Below are 12854 nucleotides of genomic sequence, written 5' to 3'. Positions count from 1 at the left end.
AGAGATGAGACTTTATGATGGGATAATTCAGTGTCTGTTTGACATACTGCACAGCCCTATTCTCTGCTCTATGTTCCCTGTGCTACTTTTGTCATCCACATCTCTTCTTATTTTCGTATTCTTTGGTCTTTACTCAGCTCGGCTAAACTGGCTTTATTTGTATTAAATTAATTTTTAAAAACACATATTGTGCTTTTCTGTGCTCTGTCTGTGGATCATTACGTTATAATTTGCAGATTTGAAATAAAAATATTAATCTAAAACAACTTAATAAAAGAAACAAGTTTGCTGACTTCCACGTTACAAAACTTTTGTTTTCATTTGTACCAAAATGACTACGCGATGCTGCCGAATCCTTCAAGTATCACCGATTAAGAAAATAAAACAGGAGTAGTAAGTGCATATATCACAGTGGCCGTTGACCAGCGGAGGTGAAAATGGGGGTAGATCAGCAAAATAGCCTCTTGAAAATAAGAGATTAAAGACTCAAACATGAATCACTCCAAATACAACTTCAGTGGCTCAATGAGAATTACTTCACATCACAACATGTGACCCCATAATCAAAAGGGTAGAACATACTCTCCACAGTGAACAGAGAGAACATTTTAGGAAGCACATGTGAAAAGCCATTATTTCATGCCGTAAAACAACATTGATCTGAATTAATTCCCTGGCGTGACCTGGACTAGTGTCTGAAAGGGGACTACCAGCATGACGACCTTTTGTTTTGCCTGTGCTTTTGTTGGGTGACACGGGACCTCCGCTCAGAGCATGGCACCACATTTCATGCAAATCCATCAAACCCGAACGAAAGCGGCTCACGGAGAGTTTGGCCTTTGATACAAATGGAAATGAACAGATGAAAACACAGAAGTCATTAATGTCAGCCCTCTGCTTTTGTCCCATTTTGGCTCTGGGTTTAAGCGAACACAAGTCCTACATACCCACACCATAAACTGTATAAAAAGTGGACTAAGGGAGTGTCACTCACAGCTTTAAGTCAAATGAAGCTCATCAAGGCTAGCAACTATAGGGGCGAATGTGGAGCTGAGTCCCATATTTGGAAATTCTGACCATGAGTGTCATAGCAACCAAAGAGCCAGTCCAGAGCGAGGTTGTTGAAGGTAATGCTCCCACCTGCACCACTGCTTTATCAGGGAGCAGACGCTTAGCAACGCTGTCAATCAAACCTGCTGACAATGCTAGCGGGAGCGCTCTCAGGAAAAGAAGGCGTCTGATTTGTCTGTTATTAATGTTCATATCTTGATTTAAGATCAAAATGACAAGTCGCCGACAGCAGCAGTTACAGAGCAAAGAGAGGATCCACAGTTTTTTCAATGTAAAGTGAATTGGAGCCAGAGTCGATGGAGCTGGAAGCGCGCCCATGGCCACTTCCTATTTTGAATGTGCTGGCTAGTGCGTTCGCTGTGTCCATTTATATACAGTCTTTGATGTAAACTTAGTGACAGATACAAGGCAATATTATGAAACCTTGGGCTCTACTGGTACAATTTAGTCATGTTTTTCAGCCATTTTCAAACTTTTTAAATTTCTACATTGAGCCTAATTAACCAGTTCTTCCTGTAAGCTACCTCTGTGTGGTCTACAGGTTAACTGCTTTGCTTAGGGGCACTTAAGGCAGTAATTACTAAGACTCAGTTCATGTGCTCTTAAGGAAAGGAAATATATTTTAACATTTTTGCAAATGATCAGGTTTATTTTAATAATTCTTTTAATTGGATGCGTTTGATTCCCAGATCAAGCAGGGTTTCTGTCTTTGAAACAGCATCAGTAATGTGGTGTCATATCTACAGAGGACGAGTACTTTAGATTCATTATTAAGTAATTAGGACAAATGAAAAAGCGGCTTGTGCATGTTTCATGGATCATATGAAGAAGTCTCTCCACATTCCAATAAATCATTTTCCAGACAGAGAAGACAGAACAAGAAGGACCAAGATTGAAAACCTGTCAGTTTGGGAATATGTTGCATCATGGTTACCTTGGATCCAGAACACACACTTCTTCAATCTCTTTGTTTTCAAATAGGCGTGATTGACAGGTGGATTAGCCAATCAGGGACAGGCATGGTCCACACGTGCCAGAAAAAATAAAGGAAAAAATATCACAGGAGGCTGAAAAACATGAAGGATTTTGGCTAAATCAATGAGGAAAAACACTAAATTTCTGAGGTGACAGAAATGTGATTTTATTTGTAAAGCATAGGTGACCAATGACCTTCTTCATTTCAGATGTGTCACTGAAAAAATGAATCTGATTGGACGATCACGTTTGACCGGGCTTGAGACGCGACAGAGGACATGGGATCAATCTGTATAAAACATACAGACACTAATCAGCCAGGTTTATCAGGGAAGTATCATGGTAAATTAGCACTAGTTTAGAAGTACCTCAGTAGACAGTGCTTGCCCTCAGATCTGAAGGTTGGCAGTTTGAATCCCACTCTTGACAGAAACATTGCTGGAATACTGTTGTTGTGTCATTGGGCAAGGCCAAACTACAAGTCAGAGGCAAGGTCACTTACATTAGATTTAAAGAAGGGGTATTATGCAAACAAACGGTTTTGGAGTTTTCTACCATGTTATAATGTTTTGTCATGCCTGAAGAGATTTTATATGTTATCCATGCATGTTTGAGTAATCTAGCGATCTCTCTCAGGCCATATTCGTACCCTCTTTATGGGTAGCTGTAAGATTCTGCCCAAGACTCAGCCTACTCCAAGTATTAAATAGGACAGTGAAGCATGATTGTAACCTTTCTGGGGCAGTCACTCTGGCATGTTGCCCCTTCCAGCTGGGATGGTGGTCTTAGGGACACGTCTGGCTGTCTGTACCCACAGCTCAGAGCTCCCAGGGGGGCAGCAGAACGCCCCCGAGTGGCCCGCCCCGGACACAGATGTTCGGCCCAGGTGTGGTGTGATAATGTGGGCCGGTGCTGTGAAGGCTGTCTCCCTCCGCAGGTGTTGGCACAGATCATGTCTCGCTGTTCAGAGCTCGTCAGCCTCAGGGGGAGGGGCCCGAGATGTTGTTATGGTGACAGGGCGACGGGCGGTGGCAGTGGGGTGGTGGGAGTGACATTGAAAAGAGACTTCAAATGAGAAATTGATGAAAAAAAAGTCAAGAAATAACTTTTGAATGATGGTCCTCTCTGTAGAGCTGAGTGGGGATGTCTCTAGGCTTTATTACATTGTTGTGTTACAATTATTGTGAATGGAAAAATCAGGGTTAAACTATCATGCATGATTACTGACACTACAATCATCTACTGCATTCCAAATAGAAAGTGATCATGGGCGCGCTTCCGGCTCCATCAACTCTGGCTCCAATTCACTTTGTATTGAAAAAACGGTGGCCCCTCTCTCAAACAGACAAATCAGGCACTTTCTTTCTCCAAGGTCGCTCCCGCTAGCGTTAGCAACAGGTTTGACTGACAGCGTTCCTAAGCGCCTGCTCACAGCTAAACCTAAGGTACAGGTGGGAAGTAGTGGTACCTTCAAGAGCCTGGCTCTGGATTGGCTCTTTGGTTGCTATGATACTTGCGGTCAGAATTTCAAATATGAAACTCAGCTCCAAATTGGCCCTATAACTGCTCTAGCCTTGATAAGCTTCATTTGACTGGAGCCAAACGCTGTGGGTGACGTCAGACTCACTTCTTTATACAGTCTACACTATAAACAAACAGTCATATCTTCATAAAACTGATTACTGACTAAATAGACAAAGTATTTCCTAGCCTATCCAAGAAAAGACAAAAAAGAAAAAAAGTCAACAATGGAAATATTTGGACCCTTAAATAAATGTTATTTCATTTCTGTGTATTTTTAAAAGGGGCTGTACCCATTTTTTTCATGTAATAATTTAAAATATAAATAAATAATTACAAATATATAGTAAAAGGGTCAAAATGAGATGCGCAGTTGAATTATAGAGTCTCTCTATTGTTCGCAAACCAGGAAGTAAGACTGATGCACTGTTAGCATGCTAATTGTTGTCAGCATTACTGTGACGATCTGAAAGTTGTTAAAGGCTTATTAATGAGGATGCACAACTGTTGCCTGAAAACACTGTTAAAAAGGCAAAATAAGCAGCAAAATTGTGTAAGTAAATAAAGAACACAAGATCCTCTCACCACTGTCATGACAACTGGCTTTTTGATGTCTTTTTTATGAATAAAGATCACATGGCTCTGAACTCGACCGCTGGCAGTCCTTTGGCAGTCCCCATCATTATAATGGGGGGTGCTTTTCTGTCCATACGCCAAATTGGCTGGTGATTCTGCTGTACGTTTTGTCCAGCAGGCAGTAGAGCCCCGCCCCCCTGGGTAAATGTCCGCCACAACACAATGGGGCGCTGTGTCCAATCACAACTGTCCAAAATGAACTCTCCAGGAAGCCCGCGCCGGACACGCCCTCTCCTTTCTCCCAATTGCCTCATCACTTCAAAAGCCCACTTCAAAGAGTCCGAGGTCAGCCATGTTTTCAGACGGGATCAGTCAGGACGCTGACAGTAGGCGGAGTTTTATGTCGCAATAGATGAAGCAAAAGGCAAGTTTACGTTTGTAGCAATAGAATAATAATGACTAATCCATATCCATTTTCATCCTCTTATCCGGGGCCATGTCGCGGGGGCTGCAGTCTAAGCAGGGACTCCCAGACTTCTCTCACCCCAGACACTTCCTCCAGCTCCTCCAGTGGGACCCCAAGGCATTTCCAGACCAGCCAAGAGACATAGTCCCTCCCGTGTGTCCAGGGTCCCTCCTTCCGGTGGGACTTGCCTGGAAATCTTCCCCCCTGGCTAGTCCAAATGGTGTACAATATGTTATGGCATCAGGAGTCAAAATTCCTGGTTGTTTGGAAAGGTTTTTGGGAAAATTTTCAATAGTCATTTTTTTCTTTTTACTAGATTTATAAACAGGAAGGCTATTTATAAGTTCAAATATTATAAAAAGAAAAAAATAATTAACAAAAACATGATGACTGAATATTATAACTTGGCAGGTGACACCACTAAAACAAGTTACAAGTCCGATCTGTGGAAAGGCGACCCCTCTGACAGTTAGGTTTCTTTTTTAAGATAATTTTGAGCAATAAAAACACTTACATATCCATCAAGACAAGCAGGCCACCCTAAAAGTTACGCAGTGCACTTTTATTTTATTGTTGTACTTTTTTATATGTAAACATGCCTGCTGAGGTCGACTCAGTGGAACAAAGCTTGAAGAGATGAACTTTTTAAAATAAATGAACAATATTTTAAGTTATAAAACGTGAAATGCCACTGCAGGGCATCCAAAAATATTTTAAAATGCCGTAATACACCAAAAATCTGTCTTAAACCCTCACAATCCCATAACGTTCGCCGCTGTAAATGGGGGTGACGGGGCCAATATGCTTCAGTCAAAGGATTATCCCCAATCTCCAGAGGCCCCAAGTGACACGGGGGCCACTTAGGAGGAAGTTAAACAAAACCCCTCACCTCCGCCCCCTGTCTGCACCCGTACCGCCTAAACCCTGAGCAAACGCCACATAATTACACAACAAAGCCACAATTAGCCAAACTCAGAGACATTAGCAGCTAAATATGGATGTGCCATTTATCCAGACAGAATTAGCATCTCATGAATTCTCTTCCGACGACTTTTCAAATCATTTTTATCCCAGTTCTGATTTTATTTTTAGATGTATGCAGATAAATGCAAAGCGCTGATTTAAATATGCATTGTAAGAAAGGCCCAGTCAAATCAGTTTGCTCTGCTAGTCTACACCAGGTCACATATTGGTTGAAACGGACCATTTTGGGGGTCTGACATGTTCGACTCCTCAGGCTCGATGTTTAGTACCATCCACTTGATATTCTTGCCAAATACTGTTTGGTAAGAAAAAAACATACCTGTTGCAGTAGATTGTGATGTTGATGTAATATTTTCTTAGCCTCAGGAAACAGGAACAAAGAAGTTTTGAATTTTAAAGGTGCACTATTTAACCTGATCAACTGGCCACTGTTCCAACTGAGACATTATTGCTTTGCCAGGAATGTTCAGGAGTATGGCATTAAACTTATCTCCATGGAGTCAAGGAGCTGACGCCGCCAATCCAAGTTACAAGTCAAATCTGTGGAGAAGCAAGCCCACTCACAATAAAAATGCATGACTTAAAGCATAAAACAACCTGTAATATGTTTAATGTCATATTGTGGAACATTCCAGTCAAACCTTTAAAATTTCCATGGAGACAAACAAGTAGTGCAACTGGATGTTTTATTAATTGGCCCGGAAAGGTTTATTACATCCCAATTTCAATTGTAATCTGAAATGACAACACGAAGCCGCCTGCAGTAGCGCACAGTTGGCCAGGAGGGGCAGTATTAGTGAAGGGCTCACTCTATGTTTATGTGCCTCGCCTGTTTAAAAAAAACAAAAAAAACAAGTCCCACTCACCTAGATTATGTTTCATTGTGCCAATCAGCAGACGCAGCCCTCCCAAACACCAGGGTTCATTCCAATCAGACTGAAGAGTGAACATATTGGCAGTGAAGAGGCATGCGCTCCTATTGATTGGGTAGAAGAAGACATGGGTTATTTGTTGAGGCGAGATTGTGAAGGAGCTGGTTAAAAAAGTTTGGGTTTTTGATTGCGTTCACACTGTGAGGGGCAGCAGTGGGCAGCAGGGCACTCAGAGGCCACATGTGATGGGGAAAAAAGGCAGTTACAGGTTAATGAGAAGTTCACCTGAAAGAGAGAATTATGGAGCAAACGAATCACTGAAACATGCTGATGATCTGACGGAAGGCACTAGAATTTGGGAGAAAAATATCAAAATGAAAACAAACTGGATATTCTTTTGTTTTGTTTTTAATTTATTCTTGCATAGCCAAAAATCACAAAAGAAGACAGGCCTTTAGTTACTGGACTCGTGTGAACTTTAAACCATTTTATAATGTTGTTACCTCCTCAAAAACAGACCTGGAGTGTTTTGTTTCATTCACACTGTAAATTAATCTCAGTGGTAGAATATAACAAAGTAAAAGTAGTAAAGTACTGTACTTAAGTTAACTTTAGGTATCTATATTTTACTTAAGTACATTTTACAGTGGATACTTTTTACTTTTACTTCACTACATTTGAGAGCAGGTATCTGTACTTTCTTCTCTACTACATTTTTGAGCTGGACTGAAATGTACAAGTATTTTTTTTTATTATTGTCTGAGACCTGCTGAAAAAGCTGAGGGTTTGTAGGATTATGGACGTTATCTGTCCTCTTACTACCTCAGGAAAGCCATAGCATCTGAGGGGTGCAAAAAACTAAAACTTTTGTGAGCTCTTCACCTGTCAGTAGACCACAGTATCACAGATTTGACAGACAGCATCTCCCCAGGACAAACAGGCTGTCCACAGTGAAACAAACAAACAAAAAAACTAAACATTATATAATACGTCCTAAAGCACTAAGCCCCAGACACAGATCACTTTAGCTATAGGAAAATTACTACAGTTAACAATTATGTGCATTACTTAATATTGCATGGTGTTATTTTAGCATTAGCAGTTCTTTTAATATAATTTCATTTTTGTTTTTTTAATAATAATAACAAAAAAATCCCAGCTAAATCCCCCCTCCCCATGTAGCACTTGCCATTGTCCAAATCAAGGCGACGGTGTTCACCTGGTGTGCACTGATAAGACCACGCCTCCAAATCAGTGCCTCCACCAATCACCAGATAAGTGGGACGTGGCTTACAGCTCCCTCACAGGGTTTATTTTTAACACGTTCATAATTTGAACAAACAAAAATATGCAAATAAAAACAGAGAGAGAGAGAGAAAACTAAACGACTGATTTGGTTGTTTCTGTTGAACAAAATTCAGCTCAAATCTTTATCAAAATTACTATGTCTGAAGCTGGATTAGATCTCAAAATCTGTGCAAAATACATTAACTTTTTATTTTAAAGTAAATTTTTTAACAGGTACTTTAACACTTTAACTGTCCTCACTCTGAACTTTACTCCATAGAAGAACTCAAACCTCCAACTGGAAATGTTCACTGTTTTTCTAGACCTGTTGAAGTGACCTGAGGATCTGACCAGGCTCTGGAATGTTACTGATAGTTCAGTAACATTCTTTCTATATTTACTTCTTTATAACAAACTAAATTAGCAAAGTTTGTTTTACATAAAATAAAACTCACTCACATGTTTTATTTTATTATTCCAGACAGAACTCGTTGTTTTGATAAAAGCTGCCAGACCAATTTAATTTTACCCTTATCAGCCCCTGCTTAAAAGTCAACGTGAAACACAAAACACAACATACTACTACTACAAATACTACGACTACTACTACTAGTGAAGAATCCATACATTTGATTCCATATAAGTCTACAGACTGAGGAGTGCTGATGTTACATTCTGCATCGTACATTCAGGATTGTGGACATAAATCTCCACATATTAGAGATGTGTAACTTTTCTGTTGATGGGTTGTCTACCTGCTTGTCTCCATAGTGATGTTATTGCTTTGCCTGTGATGTTTCTCAGTATGTCATTAAAGTTCTGTGCCATGTGGTTGTTTCCACAGACATACATATTTAAATCAGACCTATTCTGCAAACTTCTTTTCAGAGCTTTTAACCATGTTGTAGTTGTTTCTTCTCATTGAGCCTGAAGTTGAAGTTGTATTTGGAGTGATTCATGTTTGAGTAATCTCTAATCTCTTATTTTCAAGACGCCATTCTCCCGATCAACCCCCGTTTTCACCTCCAGTGGTACACGCCCACTGTAACGTACACACTTCCTTCTCCAGTTTTATTTTCTTAATCAGTGATACTCGAAGGATTTGTCAGTGTCACATAGTCATTTTGGTACAAATGAAAAAAAATGAGCTGCTCGCTAATGTGATGTGCAGCTACCCATAGGGGGCGACGTCAGCTCCTATTGGGCACCGCAGTTTTCTAACTTTTATTAAGTCGTTTTAGATGAATATTGTTAATTCAAATGTGCAAATTATAACAAAATGATCCACGGGTGTCAGAGATTATAACTATAGAGCAGACGCACAAACACAATGGGCAAAGCAATAACATCTCCATAGAGTCAAGCTGAAAAGTTCCATAGTGTAACTTTAACTGCGCATGCCACTGGACATTTCAAATCAAACCTAAAAAGAAACATTGATTCTTTAGGCTCGGAGGGCGGGATGTGGGTGGGTTGTGGGTTTGGCTGTTTGTGTTCAGCCAAAAATAATGAACTGTATAGAGAGAAAAGCAGAGGAAGTGTGGCTCCCTTTTTTTTTGACTGTGAATTATGGATTTTTTACCATCTGGCCCAGCGGGGGGGCTACCGCGCAAAATGATACGTCTGACGGATGACTGGGGCCGGAGAGGGGCGTGTCCGGGATCACGGCGCCATTGTGTGCTGTGATGGCTGGCTTATTCACAGCTGGGGCAGACCAAATTGTCCTTTTATAATGTTTTATTGAAGCCAGAGGGGGCTGGGGGACAGAATGATTAACAGACAGGACAACAAGATGGAGCTATTACGGTGCTCTCCCTCACAATCTAACCCGCAACCATTTATTTGGCTACGGCCGCAGTTCTGTCATGCAAATGCAAAAGAGGATGCGCTTGGTTAAGTGTGGCACAACTGGGCACCCAGCGGAAAATTGCTTAGGAAAACACGGGCAGGTGCAGAGAAGTGGGACTGGCAGAAGAGGGCACGACTTTGATTGGCTGTTGGCAAAGACGTTTAAAGAGGCACTATGCCAGTTTGAAGGTGGAGAGTTCAAACGTTCTTGTCTCCATGGAGATTTTGTTGCTTTGTCTAGAATGTTTCAGAATGTATGTATGTGTGTAATGTACGAAATTTGTGATCTCCATGGAGACAAGAAGGTGATCCCAACATTTTTATTTATTTTTTGGGCAATAAAAACAGCTGAGTTTGTAAAATACGTTTGACTGTTAGTCTTAAGCTACCAGTCAAAAGTTTGGACTCACATTTCAGCGTTTGTGTTTGATTTTCTTTATTTTTTACAACTTTCTACATTTTATATGCACACAGAAGACATCAGATATATGAAGTAAGATATATGGAGTTATGTAGCAAAGAAAAAAAGTAAAATAACTCTAACACTCTAACTAAATAAAAAAAAAACCCAAACACATATATTTTATAATCAATCCTGTCTTTGCTTTGTTGAAAAATATTTTGTAGAGTTTTTCTTTACTGCATAACTCCATATACTGGTAGTGTATTTCTTGCAGTGCTGCCATATTCTGTCAAAATTTAAGTATGCTAGTGACAAAATTAAATGTCCATGTTCTTTAAAGGTGCTCTATGCAGCTTTTCAGGTAGGTGGGCCGCAATCTTTTCTTTATTTTTATTTATACAGGGAAACCCAATGAGAACACTTGTGCTGTCTCTTTTCGTGGGCGCCCTGTTTAAAAAACAAACAAGTATACAAGTCCATATACAACATTAAAAACAGGAGCAGGTGTGTTAACAGATTATTAAATTGTGATTTCTTTGGAGTGTTTTCCATTTTTGTGAAGCAAAACAGCTAAAAGCCTCTTTCCCATCTCAGTTTTGGTGCGGCTCGTCCTCAGCCTTATGCCGTCATGTGATCTGGTATTACATGTTCTGGTATCAATGATTAACAAACAGGTGAGGGATTCTCGCAGTTTTTGAAGTTTGCTTGTCTCTATGGAGATGTTATGTCTTTGCCTGGAGTGTCCTGCAGTATGGCATTAAACTTTATGTCTTACATTTTATTATTTTATTCTATAAGAGGTGGTTTGAAGAAGTTACTTGGATGAGTGGCAAATTGTTCTTACCCTTAAAAACTTTAGCCCATTTCACAGAAGTCAAATCTGGAACCTGGATAAGTGAGAGATACACAGATGTGCCTACTTTACATGAGTGGGCTTGCCTCTTCACAGATATGACCTGTAATAGCATGGTGATGTCACTTGCTTATCTGATGCAGTACTATGGAACATTCCAGTTTAAGAATTATCATCTCCAGGCAAAAAAAACAACAAAAAAACGCAGTGGACCCTACATTTGAAAGTTACATATTCCAGCTTTAAATGTAATAATTTTTTTTTTTAAATCCATTAGTTCACTGCTCACTTCCTGTTTGGCTTCCTCCATCTGGTGTCCATTTTGCAGGTCACCTCTTTGAACCCAGAAGGGCGGATGTCATCGTCACCACCTCCACAGCTCCGACCTGGTACCCGCTATGAACAGCAACCTCTCCCCCTCTCTTTTCTTCTCTCTTACTCTCTCTCTCTCGCTCTTCTTTCCTTCTCTCCCTCTCTCTCCCTCTCTCACCCATCTTTCTCTCTCTCTCATCTTCTCTTTCTCTCTTTCTCCTTCTTTCTATCTTTCTCCTTCACTCCCTCTCCCACCTCCCTCTCCCTCTTTTTCTCCCTCTCTTTCTCCTTCTTCTTTCTCTCTCTCCTTCTCTCTCTACCCCTCTTGCTCTCTTTCTCTCCTCTCTCCTTCTTTTTCTCTCCCCCTCTTTTTCTCTCTCTCCTCCTCTCTCTCGCTCTTTCTCTCTAAATCTCTCTCTCCCCCTCTCTTTCTTTCTCCTTCTCTTTCTCTCTCTCTTCTCCTCTTTCTTTCTAAATATGTATCTAATTCTCTCTCCCCACTGTCTCTCTCTCTTCTCCTCTCTCTCTCTGTTTCTCTCTCTCCCCCTGGGCCCCTCTCTTCATAAACTCACTCTAATGGCAGTAGCTGAAGGGTTTGAAACCTTCTTTTCTCTTTGGTGATGCTGTGGTTTTTGATGGAATGTTCCAAGAAATGTCTGAAACTTAACGATTGAGACAAAGTTGAGAGTAGCAAAAGAAAATTTTTATTCTGGAAAATGTACAGGAGAATAACACTCACTCAAGTACAAGGAGTACAGGAGAAGTACAGGAGAATAACATTCACTCAAACATAAACCACTCTAAATACAGAATAAAATGTGAGTTTAAAAATTAGAGGGAGAACAAACATGACATAAGCTCTTAAAATTTAACTCTGCAAAATATATTTCCTTAAAAAATTAAAATAACTTCTTGTTGTGCTTCCTCCATGTGGTATCCATTTTGCAGGCCACTTCTTTGAACCCAGGAGGAAGTCTCTCTCCTTCTCTCTCCCTTTTTTTTCTCTTTCTCCCTCTCTGTTTCTCTCTCTCATTCTCTTTCTCTGCTTCTCTCTTCTTCTCTGGCCTTTCTTTCTCCCTCTCCTTCTTTCTTTTTATACTTCTCTCTTGCTCCTTCTTTCCTTCTCTCTCTTTCTCGCTCTCTCTCACCCTCTCTCATTCTCTCTCTCTGCTTCTCTCCTTCTCTGGCCCCTCTCTCATTGCCTCTCTTCTTTGCCCTCACTCTCCAGCCTTCTCTGGCCTCTCTCTTCCCCTTTCTCCTTATCTCTCTCCTTTTCCCTCCTCTCTCTCTCTCCCTCTTTCTGTACTTCGTCCTCTCCTTCTCCCTCCTTCCTCCTCTCTTTCTCTCTCCATAAACAGAGGCAAATGGTGTTTTGGTTGTAATTAGAACGTAAAGACGTGGCTGTTTTCCAGACACCCCCTGGCCTTCCTCTGCACCTCACATCTTTCACGCCGTAGCCATTAGCGCGTTAGCCCGGCGGCGCTTGCTAATTGCTAACCTCGGAGGAAACGACAGAAGCTCTAATGGTGGTGGCGTCCGGGATCAGACCGTTTACAGTGACCCAGAGGTGCTCAAAACAAATACACTTCTTCACCTTCTGGTCAGGCCTCTAATGAGTGAACTTCAGAGATGACACAGAGTTTGACAGAGTTACACAATTATCAAGAGTCACTTTAAGACAACATA

This window comes from Periophthalmus magnuspinnatus, chromosome 14, assembly GCF_009829125.3.
Source record: "Periophthalmus magnuspinnatus isolate fPerMag1 chromosome 14, fPerMag1.2.pri, whole genome shotgun sequence".
Classification (NCBI taxonomy): domain Eukaryota; kingdom Metazoa; phylum Chordata; class Actinopteri; order Gobiiformes; family Gobiidae; genus Periophthalmus; species Periophthalmus magnuspinnatus.
Note: the sequence above shows the minus strand (reverse complement) of the source record.